Genomic DNA, 18,980 nt, shown 5'->3' on the forward strand with positions numbered 1-18,980 from the left:
AACATTCTTGTCTCATTCTCAGTCTTGGGGGAAAGCTTTCAATAATTCACCATTAGTTATGGTGCTTGTTATAGGTCCTTTGTAGATAGATTTTAGCAGATTTAGAAAGTTTCCTTCTTTTTTAGTTTGGTAGGAGTTATTTGTTTTTTAAAAAAAATCATGAGTGGTATTGAACTTTATCAAAATTTTCTGCATTTATCCAGATGCTCATATGACTTTTCTCTCTTTTTTGTTGTCAATATGATGAATTACACTGATTGATTTTGTGTGTGCGTGTGCATGTGCGTGTGTGTGTGTGTGTGTGAATACATTTTATGGATCATCTGTGGATTCCTGTCCACTTAAATACACTACCTTTTTTTTTTTCTACTCTTTTTCAAATTATTTTCCCATTTAGGTTGTTACATAATATTGAGCAGAGTTCCCTGTGCTATACAGTAGGTCCTTGTTGCTTATCCATTTTTAAAAAAAAATTTTTAATAGATCTTTATTGGAGTATAATTGCTTCACAATACTGAGTTAGTTGATGTTGCACAACAAAGTGAATCAGCCATATGCATACACATGTCCCCATATCCGCTCCCTCTTGAGCCTCCCTCCCATCCTCCCTATCCCACCCCTCTAGGTCATCGCAAAGCACCGAGCCGATCTCCCTGTGCTATGCTGCTGCTTCCCACCAGCCAACTATTTTACATTCTGTAGTGTATATACGTCAATGGTACTCTCACTTCACCCCAGCTTCGCCCTCCAATCCCATGTCCTCAAGTCCATTTTCTATGTCTACCTCTTTATTCCTGCCCTGCAACTAGGTTTATCAGTGCCATTTTTTTTTTTTTTTTTAGATTTCATATATATGTGTTAGCATACGGTATTTGTTTTTCTCCTTCTGACTTATTTCACTCTGTATGACAGACTCTAGGTCCATCCACCTCACTACAAATAACTCAATTTCGTTTCTTTTTATGGCTGAGTAATATTCCATCGTATATATGTGCCACATCTTCTTTATCCATTCATCTGTCGATGGACATTTAGGTTGCTTCCATGTCCTGGCTATTGTAAATAGTGCTGCAGTGAACATTGTGGTACATGTCTCTTTTTGAATTATGGTGTTCTCAGGGTATATGCCCAGTAGTGGGATTGCTGGGTCATATGGTAGTTCTATTTTTAGTTTTTTAAGGAACCTCCATACTGTTTTCCATAGTGGTTGTATCAGTTTACATTCCCACCAACAGTGCAGGAGGGTTCCCTTTCACCACACCCTTTCCAGCATTTATCTGTTTCTAGGTTTTTTGAAAATTACCATTCTGACCAGTGTGAGGTGATACCTCATTGTAGTTTTGATTTGCATTTCTCTAATAATTAGTGATGTTGAGCATCTTTTCATGTGCCTCTTGGCCATCTGTATGTCTTCCTTGGTGAAATGTCTGTTTAGGTCTTCTGCCCATTTTTTAACTGGATTGTTTGTTTTTTGATATTGAGCTCCATGAGCTGTTTGTATATTTTGGAGATTAATCCTTTGTCTGTTGTTTCATTTGCAAATATTTTCTCCCATTCTGAGTGTTGTCTTTTCGTCTTGTTTATGGTTTCCTTTGCTGTGCAAAAGTTTAATTAAGTCCCATTTGTTTATTTTTGCTTTTATTTCCGTTACTCTAGGAGGTGGGTCAAAAAAGACCTTGCTGTGGTTTATGTCAGAGTGTTTTTTCCTATGTTTTCCTCTAAGAGTTTTATAGTGTCTGGTCTTACATTTAAGGCTTTAATACATTGGGAGTTTATTTTTGTGTATGGTGTTAGGTAGTGTTCTAATTTCATGCTTTTACATGTAGCTGTCTGGTTTTCCCAGCACCACTTATTGAAGAGGCTGTCTTTTTCCCACTGAATGTTCTTGCCTCCTTTGTCATAAATTAGGTGCTCATATGTGCAGGGCATATCTCTGGGCATTCTATCTTGTACCATTGATCTATATTTCTGTTTTTGTGCCAGTACCATACTGTCTTGATTACTGTAACTTTGTGGTATAGTTTGAAGTCAGGGAGCCTGATTCCTCCAACTCCATTTTTCTTTCTCAAGATTGCTTTGGCTATTTGGGGTCTTTTGTGTTTCCATACGAATTGTAAAATTTTTTGTTCTAATTCTGTGAAGAATGCCATGGGTAGTTTGATAGGGATTGCACTGAATCTGTAGATTGCTTTGGATAGTAAAGTCATTTTCACAATATTGATTCTTCCAATCCAAGAACATGGTGTATTTCTCCATATGTTTGTCATCTTTGATTTCTTTCATCAGTGTTTTATAGTTTTCTGAGTACAAGTCTTTCGCCTCCTTAGGCAGGTTTATTCCTAGGTATTTTATTCTTTTTGTTGCAATGGTAAATGGGAGTGTTTCCTTAATTTCTCTTTTTGATTTTTCATTGTTGATGTATAGGAATGCCAGAGATTTCTGTGCATTAACTTTGTATCCTGCAACCTTACCAAATTCATTGATTAATTCTAGTAGTTTTCTGGTGGCATCTTTAGGATTTTCTATGTATAGTATCATGTCATTGGCAAACAGCGACAGTTTTACTTCTTCTTTTCCAACTTGTTTTCCTTTTATTTCTTTTTCTTCTCTGATTGCTGTGGCTAGGACTTCCAAAACTATGTTGAATAAGAGTGGCAAGGGTGGACATCCTTGTCTTGTTCCTGATCTTAGTGAGTATACTTTCAGTTTTTCACCATTGAGTATGATGCTTGCTGTGGGTTTGTCATATATGGCCTTTATTGTGTTGCGGTAGGTTCCCTCTATTCCCATTTTCTGGAGAGTTTTTTTTATCATAAATTGGTGTTGAATTTTGTTAAAAGCTTTTTCTGCATTTATTGAGATGATCATATGGTTTTTATTCCTTAATTTGTTAATGCGGTGTATCACACTGATTGATTTGCATATATTGAAGAATCCTTGCATCCTGGGATAAATCCCACTTGATCATGGTGTATGATCCTTTTAATGTGCTGTTGGATTCTGTTTGCTAGTATTTTGTTCAGGAATTTTGCATCTAGGTTCATCAGTGATATTGGTCTATAATTTTCTTTTTTTGTGATATCTTTTTCTGATTTTGGTATCAGGGTGATGGTGGCTTCATAGAATGAATTTGGGAGTGTTTCTCTCTGCAATTTTTTGGAAGAGTTTGAGAAGGATCAGTGTTAGCTCTTCTCTAAATGTTTGATAGAATACACCTGTGAAGCCATCTGGTCTTGGACTTTTGTTTGTTGGAAGATTTTTTTTTTTTTATAGATTAACTGGATATATATGTATATTTTAAAATTAATAGCTACTTTATTTATTTATTTATTTTTAGCTGTGTTGGTTCTTCGTTTTGTGCGAGGGCTTTCTGTAGTTGCGGCAAGCAGGGACCACTCTTCATCGTGGTGCGGGGGCCACTCTTCATCGCGGTGTGTGGGCCTCTCACTATCGCGGCCCCTCCTGTTGCGGGGCACAGGCTCCAGACGCACAGGCTCAGCAGTTGTGGCTCACGGGCCCAGCTGCTCCACGGCATGCGGGATTTTCCCAGACCAGGGCTCGAACCCGTGTCCCGTGCATTAGCAGGCAGATTCTCAACCACTGTGCCACCAGGGAAGCCCTGTTGGAAGATTTTTAATTACGGTTTCAATTTCATTACTTGTGATAGGTCTTTTTATATTTTCTAATTCTTCCTGGTTCAGTGTTGGAAAGTTGTACCTTTCCAAGAATTTGTCCATTTCTTCGTGGTTGTCCATTTTATTGGCATATAGTTGTTTGTAGTAGTCTCTTATAATCCTTTGTATTTCTGCAGTGTCAGTTGTGATTTCTCCTTTTTCATTTCTAATTTCATTGATTTGCGTCTTCTCCCTTTTTTTCTTGATGAGTCTGGCTAAGGGTTTATCAATTTTTTTTTTTTTGGCTGCATTGAGTCTTCATAGCTGTGTGTGGGCTTTCTCTAGTTGCAGCGAGCAGTGGCTACTCTTTGTTGCGGTGTGCGGGCTTCTCATTGCAGTGGCTTCTCTTGTTGTGGAGCACAGGCTCTAGGCACACGGTCTTCAGTAGTTATGGCTCGCTGGCTTCCGTAGTTGTGTCTCGTGGGCTCTAGAGTGCAGGCTCAGTAGTTGTGGCGCATGGGCTTAGTTGTTCCGCAGCATGTGGGATCTTCCCAGACCAGGGCTCGAACCCCTGTCTCCTGCATTGGCAGGTGGATTCTTAACCAGTGCGCCACCAGGGAAGCCCCTCCAGCTTTCTTTTGATTTCCATTTGCATGGAATATCTTTTTCCATCCCCTCACTTTCAGTCTGTATGTGTCCCTAGGTCTGAAGTGGGTCTCTTGTAGACAGCATATATATGGGTCTTGTTTTTGTATCCGTTCAGCCAGTCTGTGTCTTTTGGTTATGGCATTTAATCCATTTACATTCAAGATTATTATCGATAGGTATGTTCCTATTACCATTTTCTTATTTGTTTTAGGTTTGTTTTTGTGGGTCTTTTTCTTCTCTTGTGTTTTCTGCTTAGAGAAGTTTCTTTAGCATTTGTTGTAAAGCTGGTTTGGTGGTGCTGAATTCTCTTAGCTTTTGCTTGTCTGAAAAGCTTTTGACTTCTCCACCGAATCTGAATGAGATCCTTGCTGGGTAGAGTAATCTTGGTTGTAGGTTTTTATCTTTCATCACTTTAAGTATATCCTGCCACTCCCTTCTGGCCTGCAGAGTTTCCGCTGAAAAATCAGCTGGTAACCTTCTGGGGATTCCTTTGTATGTTATTTTTTGTTTTTCTCTTGCTGCTTTTAATAATTTTTCTTTGAATTTAATTTTTGTTAGTTTGATTAATATGTGTCTTGGTGTGTTTTTCCTAGGTTTTATCCTGTATGGGACTCTCTGTGCTTCCTGGACTTGGGTGACTGTTTCCTTTCCCATCTTAGGGAATTTTTCAACTATAATCTCTTCAAATATTTTCTCAGACCCTTTCTTTTTCTCTTCTTCTTCTGGGACCCCTATAATTCGAATGTTGGTGCATTTAGTGTTGTCCCAGAAGTCTCTGAGATTGTCTTCCATTCTTTTCATTCTTTTTTCTTTTTTCTGCTCCTCAGCAGTTATTTCCACCATTTTGTCTTCCAGCTCACTTATTCATTCTTCTGCCTCAGTTATTCTGTAATTGATTCCTTCTAGTGTATTTTTCATTTCAGGTATTGTGTTGTTCATCTCTGTTTGTTTGTTCTTTAGTTCTTCTAGTTCTTTGTTGAACATTTCTTGTATTTTCTCAATCCGTGCCTCCATTCTATTTCCGAGATTCTGGATCATCTTTACTATCATTACTCTGAATTCTTTTTCAGGTAGACTGCCTATTTCCTCTTCATTTATTTGGTCTTGTAGGTTTTTACCTTGCTCCTCCATCTGTGACATATTTTTTTGCCATCTCATTTTTTTTTTTTTTTTAATGTGTGGGATTGTGTTCCTGTCTTACTGGTTGTTTGGCCTGAGGCTTTTAACAGTGGGGTTTGTAGGCTATTGGGTAGAGCTGGGTCTTGGTGCTGAGATGAGGAACTCCGTGAGACCTCACTCCGATAAATAGTCCCTGGGGTCTGAGGTTCTCTGTTAGTCTAGTGGTTCGGACTTGGAGCTCCCACCGCAGGAGCTTCAGCCGACCCGGGCTTGTGAATCAAGGTCCTGCTGCCTGGGGTGGCAAAAGTAACCCCACAACAATAACAAAGTGAAAAATAAAATTAGACTAGGAAACTAACAGATATGTTAGGAAGAATATGAACATAAAAATATAGATGAATCAACAACTGGAAGGTACATCAGTACCACAATAGTAAAAAAGAGGAGGAGGGAAAAGAAAAAAAAAAAAGAAAAAAGGGGGGGGAAGGCCTTAGCTGTGGAGGGTGGGGCCTAAGCAAGGGCGAGGTTTGGGTGATGGGCGGGGCCAATGCTCAGGATCTGGAAAAGGCCCTGGGGGCTGTAGGGGGGTGGAACTTAGGCTCAAGGAACAGAAGGGGCCCAGGCGTGTCCCCCACCCCTGGTCTCAGAGGGCAGGGGACCTCACCTGGGAGCCCAGCAGGCTTCCTGGGCTCGAGTGGGTGGGGCAATCACCCTCTGCTCCTCTCCCTCTCCTCCCAGAAGGCCCCTCCCACGTGCCTCTCCTATTCTCCCCCTGGCCTCCTTCCTATGCCCCCAAGGACCCACGTGGCCTGGAGGGGGCCTTGGAGGGCAGGGGACTGGCCTGGGAGCTCAGCAGGCTCCCCGGCCTGAGTGGGCGGGGCAATCGCCCTCTGCTCCTCTCCCACTCCTCCTGGATGGCTCCTCCCGCCTGCCTCTCTTGATCTCCCCAGCCTCCCTCCTATGCCTATTTCATTCTTTTTAAAGGCTGAGTAATATTCCATTGTATATATGTGCCACATCTTCTTTACCCATTCTCTGTTGATGGACATTTAGGTTGTTTCCATGTCTTGGCTATTGTGAACAAAACTGCAATGAACACTGGGGTGCATGATCCTTTCGAACCATGTTTTTCTCTGGATATATGCTCAGGAATGGGATTGCAGGATCATATGGTAGCTCTATTTTTAGTTTTTAAAGGAACCTTCATACTGTTCTCCACAGTGGCTGCACCAATTTACATTCCCACCAACAGTGTAGGAGGGTTCTCTTCTCTTCACACCCTCTCCAGCATTTACTGTTTGTGGATTTTTTTTTTTTTTTTTTTTTTTTTAGGCTGCATTGGGTCTTCATTGCAGTGCGTGGGCTTCTCATTGCAGTGGCTTTTTTCGCTGTGGAGCACGGGCTCTAGGCGCGCGGCTTCAGTAGTTGTGGCACGTGGGCTCAATAGTTGTGACTCGCGGGCTCTAGAGCACAGGCTCAGTAGTTGTGGCGCACGGGCTTAGTTGCTCTGCGGCATGTGGGATTTTCCCGGATCAGGGATCGAACCCGTGTCCCCTGCACTGGCAGGCAGATTCTCAACCACTGCGCCACCAGGGAAACCCCTGTTTGTGGATTTTTTGATGATAGCCATTCTGACTCACACCGATTGATTTTTGAACGCTAAGCCACCCGTGATGTGCTTTTATGTATCATCAGATTTGATTTGCTGATATTTTGTTTAGGAAGCCTGTTTTGAAGCTTCTAATGTTCTTATATTTTTGCACAAGACATCCGTTTTCATTGAAGAGACGTTAGAAAATATGTTTAAAAAGAAAACCTCCATAAAAAAGTTTATTGAAAAAAACCCTTCATATATAACCCAGAAATAACCACTGTGAACATTTTGTGTCCAGAATGATTCAGAAAGAATTGAACACTTAACAAAAACTTAATACTCAGTAACTAGGTCACATAGGAACATATAATCAAACCAATTTATAAAGGAACTGTGACAGTTATTTCTATAATCTTAAAAATGTTCAGTATGCAGCTCTGGGTCCCACAGTGCATACTGATCTGTTGTCTGATTTTTCAGAGTCCCCCTTTTGTGAATTACCACCAGTGGCCTCATTGGCAACTATCATATAACAGCTGCTTTATTTCCTCCAGGCCGTGGAAAAATGGTGCAAACATAAGTTCTTGCTGTATCCCCCCAAGGAAAAGTTGTACGGTGTAATTAATTTCTTTAAAGTGTGTGATTCTTTTTGAATTACCCTATTTGTTTTTGTCTTACAGTTTTCTATGAATATATGTGTATATATATTTCCTCAACAACGAGTTCATAACCATATGCTGTTGGCTGTGTGTTTTGTTTTTTTTTTAAAGGAACAACTTGTAGGAAGCATTTATTTTTTCTTTTGGAGACTTGGAGAAAAGAGATTTTTAATGTGTTTTACCCAACTTGGCTTCACATCCTGTTGTGTGAAGGATGGCTACACTGGCGTTCCTTTTTTTTTTTAACATCTTTATTGGAGTATAATTGCTTTACAATGGTGTGTTAGTTTCTGCTTTATAACAAAGTGAATCAGTTATACATATACATATGTTCCCACATCTCTTCCCTCTTGCATCTCCCTCCCTCCCACCCTCCCCATCCCACCCCTCCAGGTGGTCACAAAGCACTGAGCTGATCTCCCTGTGCTATGCGGTTGCTTCCCACTAGCTATCTATTTTACGTTTGGTAGTGTATATATGTCCATGCCACTCTCTAACTTTGTCCCAGCTTACCCTTACCCCTCCCCATATCCTCAAGTCCATTCTCTAGTAGGTCTGTGTCTTTATTCCCGTCTTGCCACTAGGTTCTTCATGACCTTTTTTTTTTTTTCACTTAGATTCCATATATATGTGTTAGCATACTGTATTTGTTTTTCTCTTTCTGACTTACTTCACTCTGTATGACAGACTCTAACTCCATCCATCTCATTACAAATAACTCAATTTCGTTTCTTTTTATGGCTGAGTAATATTCCATTGTATATATGTGCCACATCTTCTTTATCCATTCATCCGATGATGGACACTTAGGTTGCTTCCATGTCCTGGCTATTGTAAATAGAGCTGCAATGAACATTTTGGTACATGACTCTTTTTGAATTATGGTTTTCTCTACACTGGCTTTTCTTAACACAATTTATGTAGACATATATCTTACCCTCACCAGCAACATGTCGGCCAACACGATGTAACTTTATTTCCATGACAAGTTTTTCAGGGTGACAAGATCCACTTTTCTATAGCTCTTCCCGAAAATTGCCATACCATTTTTCTCAGGCCTTCCTAGATCCTGCCTGATAGTAATTATATACAATTTGTGTTCCATTGTTTTTGTGATTTATTTGCCTTCTCAGATTCCTGATGGATCATAATTCTTAGATAAATTACCGTTATATAATTCACTGAATTATTCAGGAACTGAGATCATGCATATTTTTTGCGTCACTAAATGTTGCTCGAGATCATCATTTTTAATAGCTGCATAGTATTCCGTTTATGGCTGGACCACACTTTAACCAGTCTTATGGTGTGGGGCACTTAGGTTGTTGGAAATTTGAGAGTGGATTAAAACAATTTTTATTATGGGAACATTCTTATGCAATAGTAGAGAGAATATGTAACTCTGTGTACCCATCTCCCAGCTTCAGAATCACCGATTCACAGCAATCTTGTACCATCTATACCCTCCCCCACACACCCCCGACACTGGGTTGTTTTGAAGCAAATTCAAGACATCGTATCATTTCATACATAAATATTTCAAAATGTATTTCTAAAAGATAACGATTCTTTAAAACAAATCCATAATACCCAAAAAATCAATAATTCCTTAATATGCTCTCATCAGCACTTATATTCCACTTTCCTGTTGTCTCACAATTTTTTTCACTTTGTTTATTGGAATCTGAATAAAGTCCATAGATAGCAACTGGTTGATAGGTCTACGTTTATTTTAGTCTCTTAAGTTTTCCCCCTTCCCTTTTCCTTCTTGCTATTTGCTGAGCAGAGCATTCTGTATAGTGCCCCATGGTGCTGTTAACAGGCTCTCCTCTTTGTTGTTCTTCCTGGAAATGGCAGTTAGATCTGCAGGCTGGCTTGGCATTGGGTTTGGTCCACTTTGGGCGAGAACACCTCATGAGTGGGGTTGTGTGTGTCTGGCAGGTGCACATGACCTCGGTGACATCAGCAGCTGTTGCTGATCGCCACCTCTGTCCATTCATTCATTACATGGTGCAAAATGGTGACGTCCTAAAGTTGTCTTTCCTTCTTCGTCATTGGCTAGATGACTTTGACAAAGGGAAACTTCCCCTCATCCACTCGTTGGTTACCCCGAGGCTTGGTTTTCATAGGGAAGGCATGATGGATACTTGATTCTTTATCAGTTTTCAAAACAAGTTGGATTTCTAAAATCCTTAGAGGTGACCAATGAAGTTTTTAAAAAATATATGTGTAACTATGAATTTAGGGATTTAAATGCATTTGGTGAGTTTCATCATGTTTGCAGTTCTTTTTTTTTACATTTTTTTTGGCCACACCGCACAGCTTATGGGATTTTAGTTCCCCAACCATGGATCGAACCCCAGGCCTTGGCAGTGAGAGCTTGGAGTCCTAACCACTGGACCACCAGGGAATTCCCTTAACTAGCAGATACAATAATGCAAGTCACAGGGGTTCACAGATCACCACGGAAGGCAAAGCATGTGATTGGAGACCCAGCTGAACCTCCAGGGGCTGGCAGGGGACCTGGAAGGCTGAGAGGACCCAGGCCTCTCCCTTGGGCGCTCTGGCCTTTCTCTGGGGTGGTTGCTCCATGCTCTCTCTCCCTCGGCACCTGCACCACAATGGCCCCCCCAATTCTGGTCCTACAGGGCCTTCCTCCTCCCCCAGGGCCACCTCCACATAGCTTCAGATTGGCCCAGATAATGTTTTTAAGTCATCTCCCCAAATCAGGAAAATGACCCCTTTGGATCAGACACCTACACCTGTCCAGTGGGGAGTGGGGACGTGCAATTTAAACACAGGGCTGGAGCAGGTTATGGGAAGGATCTTTGGATGGCACAGACAGTAACAGACATAACTGTCCCCCAGGCTGCTGCTTTTTTAAAAAAATGTATTGAGGTGAAATTCACATAACATAAAATTAACTATCTTAAAGTGAACAATTCAGTGGCATTTAGTACATTCTAGAACTTTTGCCTCACTCCAAGATAAAACTCCATATCCCTTAAGCAGTTTCTCCCCCACCCCCACCCCTCACTGAGCCTCTGGCAACCATACTTTGCTTTCTGTCTCTATTCTGGATGTTTCATATAAATGGAATCATTTACTATGTGACCTTTTATGTCTGGTTCTTTCACTTAGCATCACGTGGTCAAGTTTCATCTGTGTTGGGGCATGTACCAGTACTTCATTCGTTTGCATGGCTGAATAGTATTCCACTGTGTGGTTAGATCACTTTTTTTATCCATTCATCCATTGATGGACATCTGGGTCATTTCCACCTTTTGGCAATTGTGAATTATGGTGCTATGAACATTGGTGTACATGGATTTGAGTACCTATTTTCCAGTTTTTAGAGTACATCCCTGGGGTGCAATTGCTGGGTCATATAGTAACTATATTTAATTTTTTGAGGAACTGCCAAACTTTTCCACAGTAGCTGTGTCATTTTATATTCCTACCAGCCATGGTCGAGGGTTCCAATTTCTTCACACCCTCACCAACACTTGTTAGTTTCAGGTTTTATCCTAGTGGGTGCGAAGTGGTGTCTCATCGTGGTTTTGATTTGTGTTTCCCTGATGACTAATTCTGTTGAGCATCTTTTCATGTGATTATTGGCCATTGCACACATTGTTCTTAATGGTTGCAAACTTTTTTATCCTATGGTTTTGTCCTTATTTATCCAACCTGTCCCCTGATAGTGGACACTGAGTTTGCTCCCTCCCTTTTAATTTTGCTATTACAGATGATACTGTCATAAACATTTCTTTCTTTCTTTTTAACTTATTTTTTATTGAAGTATAGTTGATTTACAACATCGTGTTAATTTCCGCTGTACAGCAAAGTGATTCAGATACGTATTTCTTTTTATATACATTCTTTTTCGTATTCTTTTCCATTATGGTTTATCCCAGGATATTGAATATAGTTCCCTGGGTTATACAGTAGAACCTTGTTGTTTATCCATTCTATATATAATAATTTGCATCTACTAACCCCAAACTCCCAGTCCATCCCTCCCCCACCCCCCATAAACATTTATTTCTTAAGGATAAATACTAAGCACCAAATGTGTGGATCGGAGGGCATGCACATTTTTAGGACTTGTGACATATAATGCCACCTGGTCCTCTAGTTGACTGTCGCCCGCTCTGTGTCCCTGGCAGCCAGCTGTGAACCCACCCCATCTCCCTGTGTCTTCCAGATGCCTGGGAACCACTCACCTCCTCCCGTGCCATGAGGCCCCCTCCGCCCTGACACCACCGCCCTCCTGTGTCCACCCAGCCTTTCTTCATATCCACGCCCCGCCGGGCTGCCCTGGAACCGTGAGGCCCGGCTCTCCTCCGCCCGCCCCGCACCCACCCGCCGCCTGAAGCCACCGGCTCCAATTGCCACCAACTTCTGCTTGTCCAGAAAACGACAGTACGGATGGGAAAAGGCTCCAGCCCTCTGCAAAACCAAGGCCTCGGCTGCTTCGCAGGCGGCCTCTCGGTCCCTCCTGCGCTCCTGCGTGTGTGCTTTTGTTCTTTATTTCAAACAGACATTGAAAAAGAAAAAAAAACAAACAAAACTACCTTCTGTCCTAGAAGATTCAGACTGACAGATGGGGAGAAGGCCTCGGGGACGTCAAAGAACTCTGCCTCCTGCCTTGACCTTGTCAGCGGGAGAGGCCACGGAAGTCACGGCCTCGGCCACGGGGGGTCGGGGCGTGGGGGGGCTGCCTGCCCATCGTGATTTGGTGCCCCATCCTCGAGCAGCAAGACCACCTGCGCGGCTAGGATGATTAATTACAATGTTGATGATTTTTTTGTGATAACAGTATTGTGCTTTTTGTGGGGAAAGTGAGGTTTTTTTTTTATATACATATATAATTGATACCTTTTATTTATTGGTTGGTAACTGTTGCTGCTGCCTCGTGTGTCTGACGCTCCCAGGGATGCGGGGCCCACCGTTTACACGTGCACGCCCTCGCCCACCTCCCCAGGCGCTTGGGATGATGGTGGCCTGCAGCGGCCAAGAAGCCAAAAATCTTCTTTTTTTTTTTCAGATACTGTGCTCGATGTTTGGAGAGGGGAAAGGTGGGCTTCTTAAATGGCTAATGCACTGTTCCCTCCAGCTCGAATGCCTCCCTCCTGGATCTCTTTTCTCTGTTCCCAGTTCACACATCTCTCGGTCCTGTATCCTCCTCTGGGTCCATAACCTCTTTTCTGAGGACAAACAGGGGACATCTTCCGGTTTCTCAGTTCTTGCTTTGGTGTTCGCAGCGCCATGGAGAGTGGCGAGGCTTGTGCTGAGACTGGGAGCCAGGAAGGGGCGGGGGTGGACCGAGAACCTAAGGAGAGAAGGAGGAAGGAGTGAGCAGATGTAAAGTCTGTGTCTCCCTCCTTGGTGGGTTTTGAGAATAGCCGCTCACCCTGCTTTCCTGCCTTCCTGCCTGCCTCGTCCAGCGGACCACAGTATCTTTCTCTCTTTTAGCTGAAAGGCCGGAAGGGAGAGGCGGAGAGAGAAGGGCCACAGGCAATCCCATTCAGGTAGCTTCTTGGGCTGTGGCCCACATGTGCTCACAGGAAGCTTCTAGCTCTGCCTGCCACTGAGACAGGGCAGGCCCACAACTGTCACCAGGAAAGTCAGATGACCTTGGACCAGAAGGCAGGATCCTGAGGCTGGCTCTTGCTCTGTGACTGTGGGCCCCAGCTCCCCCTGCTGCAGAGCCGGGAGGCCTGGGCTGGGGGATCCGAAGGCTTCCCTTCGTGCTGATGCTGTCTAATTCTAAGCTTGGGTTTCCTGCAGTTGGTGATTCTGCGGTCTGTGGCTAAGTTTACAGACCCCAGCAGACACGGGGACTGTCTGAGTCACTATTTGTCTCAGCACAGTCTTCAGGGACACAGCAGCCACTGGTCGTGGTGTGTGGGTTCGGATGACATACCCTGTCCCTCCCCGCAGAGCTTCCTGGTCCCTCCTGGACTCTTGAGCTATCTTTCAGGCCCAGAACTAGTCCTCACCCAGGGAAGGCTTCTGGGTGAGAAGCAGCCTCCCAGACTGTTTAGGGCCAGGCCGGAGTCGAGAATCCCTGCTGCTTCTTTGCGAAGTCAGCAGCCTATCACCTCCTGACTTATCCCGGCCACCGGAGGGGAGGAGCTGACCCTCGGCCCCCACTTTAAATTGCCCTTGGCGTCCACTTCACACTTTCCCAGGAGGCCAGAGCTTCTCCTGCTAACCCTAACTCTCACAGCAGACCCTCCACCAGAGAGCGGCTCTGCCAGCGTGGGACTTGCGTGTCCGCTCCTGCAGGCTGGACCGCTTGGCCAGCCCCTGTCTCTCCGTCCTTGCATTTGCCAGCCCTCTGGCTGCCCTCTCCCTCCACTGGAAGCCCCCCAGATCCTGTGGGGATAGGAGCAGTAGTTCCATTTTCACGGGTGACTTTGAAGCTTGGGCTCTTTGAGGCCCCTGCGGTCACCTTCCTGCTCAGGCCACTGGCCTAGGAGGCCCAGTACTCACCACCAAATCCTGCAGTTCCTCAGCCTGGCTCTGACCTAGGACCCTAGGGCAGCAGGTGAACTTGGTGGCTTAGGGCTGGAGATGGGGAGAGCGGGGCCTTTCCGCAGGTCAAATGATTTCTCTGGCCTCCACCTGAGCCTCGATTTACCTCTCTGGTCCAGTGGGCAGGAGCTTTTGTGCAGCCTGTCCTGGAGCATCACAGGAAAGGGCTTGTGGCTAAGAATTATCCAAGGTTAAGCATGTGGGTCCCGCCAGCTGAGACATTGATTCCTAGGAGTCTAGGGAGATCTGTGTGCAAGGCTTTCCTCCCACCTCCTCACCGTTAGGCCTTTTGGTTTGGAGCTACGCGTGTGGCTTTTGACCTTAGCAGGCGGACCCATGCCCCAGGCACACCTTGGGTCCTTGCCCAGAGACAGTCCAGAGCTGCTGGAAGGGCCACGCTTCTTCCTGGCAGGGCGCTGGACACTGGCCATTTTTGCCCGAGGTTGCGGGCAGGGACAGTTCCGTCCCCTCCTCTCACCAGGCCTCTAGCTGCAGCACCTGCAGAGCCCTGAGCAGCCCATGGGCCTCTCTCCCCAGCACCGTTTCCCACCCGAGGCCCAGCCCCATCAACTGCTGCTCTCTGGGGCTTCCAGACCAGCCAGAAGCCAGGCTCTTAGCCTTCGCTCCCCAGCCCAGGAGCAGGGGCCCGCCTCGGGCAGTCCGTCTGCAGCAGCCCTGGCCTCTTCCTCATAGAATCCGCTCCCCACTCTGCGTTGATGGTACTTAGGAGAAGTAATGAGTTTCCAGTATTTAACCAGGCAACGTTTAGAATAACGTCAAGGCAGATGTGTGTCCTCCTCTGCCCCTGAAATGCTTTTCATTTTGACAGCCAACTTCCTAGATGACAGATGCATCTGGGCTTTCGGGGACCCTGTCTCTTCTTTAGAGGGTTGGGGCGTGGGGTTCCTGGGCCCCCTGGGAAGAGGCAGCCTCTCCCTGGGGAAAGACCCACTGCTCACCTAGTGGACAGCTACCGGGTTCCCCGTGGTTTCAGCTTCTAAGGGATTGAGGGGAACGCGGGAGCGCCCCCTGGTGGCGATGATCAGTAAAGGCATTTGGGGGACCTGACCAGACAAATAGGCGATTTGAGAGGGAGGCCGCAGATGGGGAGGCGAGGGGGGGGGGCTATGATCTCATCCAGGCCCTGGGCTTCTAGCCCCACCTTATTGGCAGCATGTCTCCCAGACGCCCTTCTTCTAGGTCTACCCCAGAGATAGCAAGTGAATCAGCATAAGGGCACTGTAATGGGAAGCCTTGCCCCCCGACCTTTTTTAATATCTGCGGAATAAACCCAATGGTTGATTTTTGAATGAATAAAAGGCTTTTGTTGAATACACAGCTGGTCCCATCTTCTGTCTTGGCATCTAGGCCTCTCAGGCTTTGTCTGCTCCCCATGATTGGGACAAACGCAGAATCCCCTCCACCTCCACGCCCACTGCCCCCTGCCCAGGCTGTACATTTCTGTTTTCCATGTGTCTTTGCCTTGACCCATGGCCCCAGGGAGGGCCACAGGCTCCCAGTCTGACTCAGTGACCAGCATTCTCCGGGACTCTGGGCAAGTCACTTCTCACTGGGACTCAGTTTCTCCATCTGTCAGATGGGAGTGAGTCTCAGCTCAGCCCATGTCACAGGGCCACTGTGGGGAGCAGCCATGAGCGGAATCATCAGCGCCTCGGCCGAGGTGAAAGGCCAGTGGGAGTCTGAATTGTCATGGTGCCCTCCCCCCCATCCAGAGCCTGCAACTTTGGAAAGGAATTTGGGCAACTCTTACCAAAAAAAAAAAAAAAAAGCAATGTTTCCTGGGTGGTGATTTTCTTTGTTTGTCTTCCCAATCCCTCTGAGCCTCTTTTGGGGTGTTGTCCTGTCTGAATCTGCTGGTGTGTGTCTCTGGGGGAGGGGCAGGCCCTGGGGTGGACAGGGGCCACATAGCATGCCCAGGCCTCCTCTCGTGCTCTCGTTGTATGTCGTCCTTGTCACGCCGATTAAACACGCTTCCTGACTTGTCTTTGCCTTCCTTGTGTGGACCTGTTGCTTTGTCTGTTTCTTTTTTGTTTCATTTTAGGTTTCTTCTTCCTCCTGTGACACCCTTTCTCTTGCTCTGGGTGTTGTCTGCCCAGTTTCCCCAAGAGAAAGAATGTGCAGAGTGAGAGCCGTGGGTGTAATGATTAAACCAGAACATTTCCAGGAGTGTTTCTGGGAAGCCAAGAGTTCAGCAGAGTGAATCCCCACGCCACCCCACGTATCACTCCCAGCATTTCCATTCCTGCCTGTTTCATCTCTTGGGGTTCTCTAAAGGTTTAATAATGTTTGAAAACATGGGCCTAGACTAGTGGTTCTCAGAACTGAGCATTGTAGAATCACCTGGGGACTTGTTAAAACCCAGACTGCCACCTCCAGAGTTTCTGATTAGCTAGGTTTGGGCCGGGGCCTAGGAATGTGCATTTCTAACAAGTTACCAGGCCATGCTGACGCTGCTGGTCTGGGACCACACTTTGGAAGGCCTGGGGAGCTGCTGACACTGAGGGACATCCAGCTGGGTTCTAATTTGTTTTTGTTTTTTTTTTGCCACAGCACGTGGCTTGCAGGATCTTAGTTCCAGGGATCGAACCTGGGCCCTGGCAGTGAAAGAGCAGAGTCCTAACCACTGGACCGCCAGGGAATTCCCCAGCTGGGTTCTAAAGAGGAGTCCACCCGTCACTCGCTGGGGATTCAGGCTAATCATTCACCTGCACGTAACTGTTGCACCTGCCACGTGTCAGGCACTGAGGGCCCAGAGACTTGTCATTTACCAAGTGGAGGGGTGTTTCGGGAGGGGAGGTGGGTAGGTGAGTAGCTCCGATGGGGGCTCTCAGAAACGCACCGCATGGTTTGGCTGTTGGAGTGGCTGCACTCTGCCATGGTTCCCCTCGGCCTGGAACCTGGGATCTTGGAGGGATGTCCTCTTTCCCCTCTAGTTAAGTGACCAAATGTTTGCTCAACACGCATGGCGTGGGCCCCCCATGTGCCAGGTGTTTGGGAGAGGGGGGATCAGAGGAGGTGACAGTCTTTGCCTTCTGGAGCTCGCTGAGGAAACGTTAATTAGGAGAACAATAAAAGGCAATGTCACGTCAAGAGCGTTAACTGCTGGCTAGAAATATGTTACCGCTCTGGGCCAAGGGCCCTTGAAAGACACGTGAATGTGTAGGTTGATGAGATCAAGCAGCCAACATTAGAATGAGCCACCACCTGCAAAAACAGGTTGTGTTTCAGAGTTGGTTTTGTGAAAGGGAGTGTCAGACTGACACCACCTGGGAGACAAAGCTGGAGGGCCCACTTCGGGGCTGAAGCAGCCACAGAGAAGGGGGTGCAAAGATGGCGCCTTCCATGGCCACGCCGGGCACCCAGCCTCATGCCTCGCTCTGGCAGGGTCTGGAGCGAAGATGCTAGAACTCTGCCAGACACAAGGGAGCGAATCAAAGGCAATGTGGGAAGGCAGTGTGGGACAGTGGTTACAGCTATAGGTTCTGAAATTAGACCTGGTTCTCAGCAGCCTCCACCACTTGACATTGAGCATGAGTTGTAACTGACAGGGTTTTCTGGTAAAAACGTGGACTCCAGTTAGAGGCAGGTGATGACTCCACAGCCCTCCCCAACAACCTTACCACCAGATGGAAAGTTACAACTAAAGCAGGTCTTAGGTCGAATTCTGCCAAATGTCCAAATATTTACTAGGAAGCAAGTGCAAAGGTACAAAAGACTTGTCTGTCCAAGGAGTGGGGAGACCCAGGACCCCAGGGACCCCAGAGCACAGCCTCTGGCTGTGGGATCTCTTCCCAGTTGGTCCAAAGACGCTGAGTTCCCGAGAATCTTTCTAGCTATCATTTATCGCCATCACCTCACGCTTCTCCTCTGAAAAATGATTTCTACCATCCTTTTGTAAATGAATCAACTCTATGGTATAGGTTTTCATAACAAGACATATTTAAAATGCTAATGTGACCCCTTCTGGAGAGCAGATTCCTGACCAGGGTATTTCAAATACTAAGGGAGGTGGGGACTGGAGGTAATTGACACGCACACAATCTCTAATTCCACGATTCCCCCGAAGCACTGAAAGTCAGTGCGTGCGTGGCAGCACACCCTTTCTGGGAAGCCCAGGATCTGGCTCCGAGGGCTGATGTGAAGGTAGCTGGGGCAATGATTCCAGAGTATGGTGAGCTCTCAGTGGGTGTTAACTGTCACTGGAGGTGGCTCTGGTCTTTCCCAGGTAGTCTTGGGTGGTGTCTACAAGGACATGGTTCAGAGCCCCTGCTTCTGTGGGCACGTGATGGGTCATAGTCTCTTGTTCTGGGTCAGGTTGCAGTCTGCACTGACCTCTCCCTGGCCCAGCCTACCTCGGGCAGCTTACCGTGGGATGAGGCCCTAGTGAAGGCACAGATCTGGCCACTTCCTTCCTATCTGGGCCTCCTGATTTACCAGGATGGCTCAGACTGGCTGCCGCTCTCTGGGTGTGTTAGCATGGGTGAACCCCCCAAGATGGGCCCATTTTTCCCCACTGCGAGCCTTCCACCCTGTCCCGCCTGCCCTCCCGAAACCCCAAACTCATGTCTGCATGATAGAAAGCATCTCCCTAAATCACACTCCCCAGTGCCCAGATCAGGGCATCACCAGGCATGGAGAGGGGAGAAGAGTGGGTGGTGGGATGGAGGGTGGGGAATGCAATGCAGACCCCTGCCCTGATGTGGCCGCCCCCTCCCTGCCACCTTCCTGGTGGGCCCCCTGCAGCCACTGGGGCACATCCCACTGTGACAGTGCCTGCCTCACATC

The 18,980-nt window shown here is 46.2% G+C and overlaps 1 protein-coding gene across 1 annotated transcript in view; it reads left to right on the forward strand.

Moving 5' to 3' along the window:
* The window catches only part of NCS1 (neuronal calcium sensor 1), a 61,827-nt gene extending 46,317 nt beyond the window's left edge, over positions 1-15,510 (forward strand). The window contains exon 8 of the mRNA XM_059925831.1: positions 11,839-15,510. The gene's annotated coding sequence lies outside the window, so the exon portion shown is untranslated. The remainder of the gene's footprint in view (positions 1-11,838) is intronic.
* The last annotated feature ends 3,470 nt before the right edge of the window (positions 15,511-18,980 follow it).

The sequence above is a fragment of the Balaenoptera ricei genome, chromosome 6 (genome assembly GCF_028023285.1).
Source record: "Balaenoptera ricei isolate mBalRic1 chromosome 6, mBalRic1.hap2, whole genome shotgun sequence".
NCBI lineage: Eukaryota > Metazoa > Chordata > Mammalia > Artiodactyla > Balaenopteridae > Balaenoptera > Balaenoptera ricei.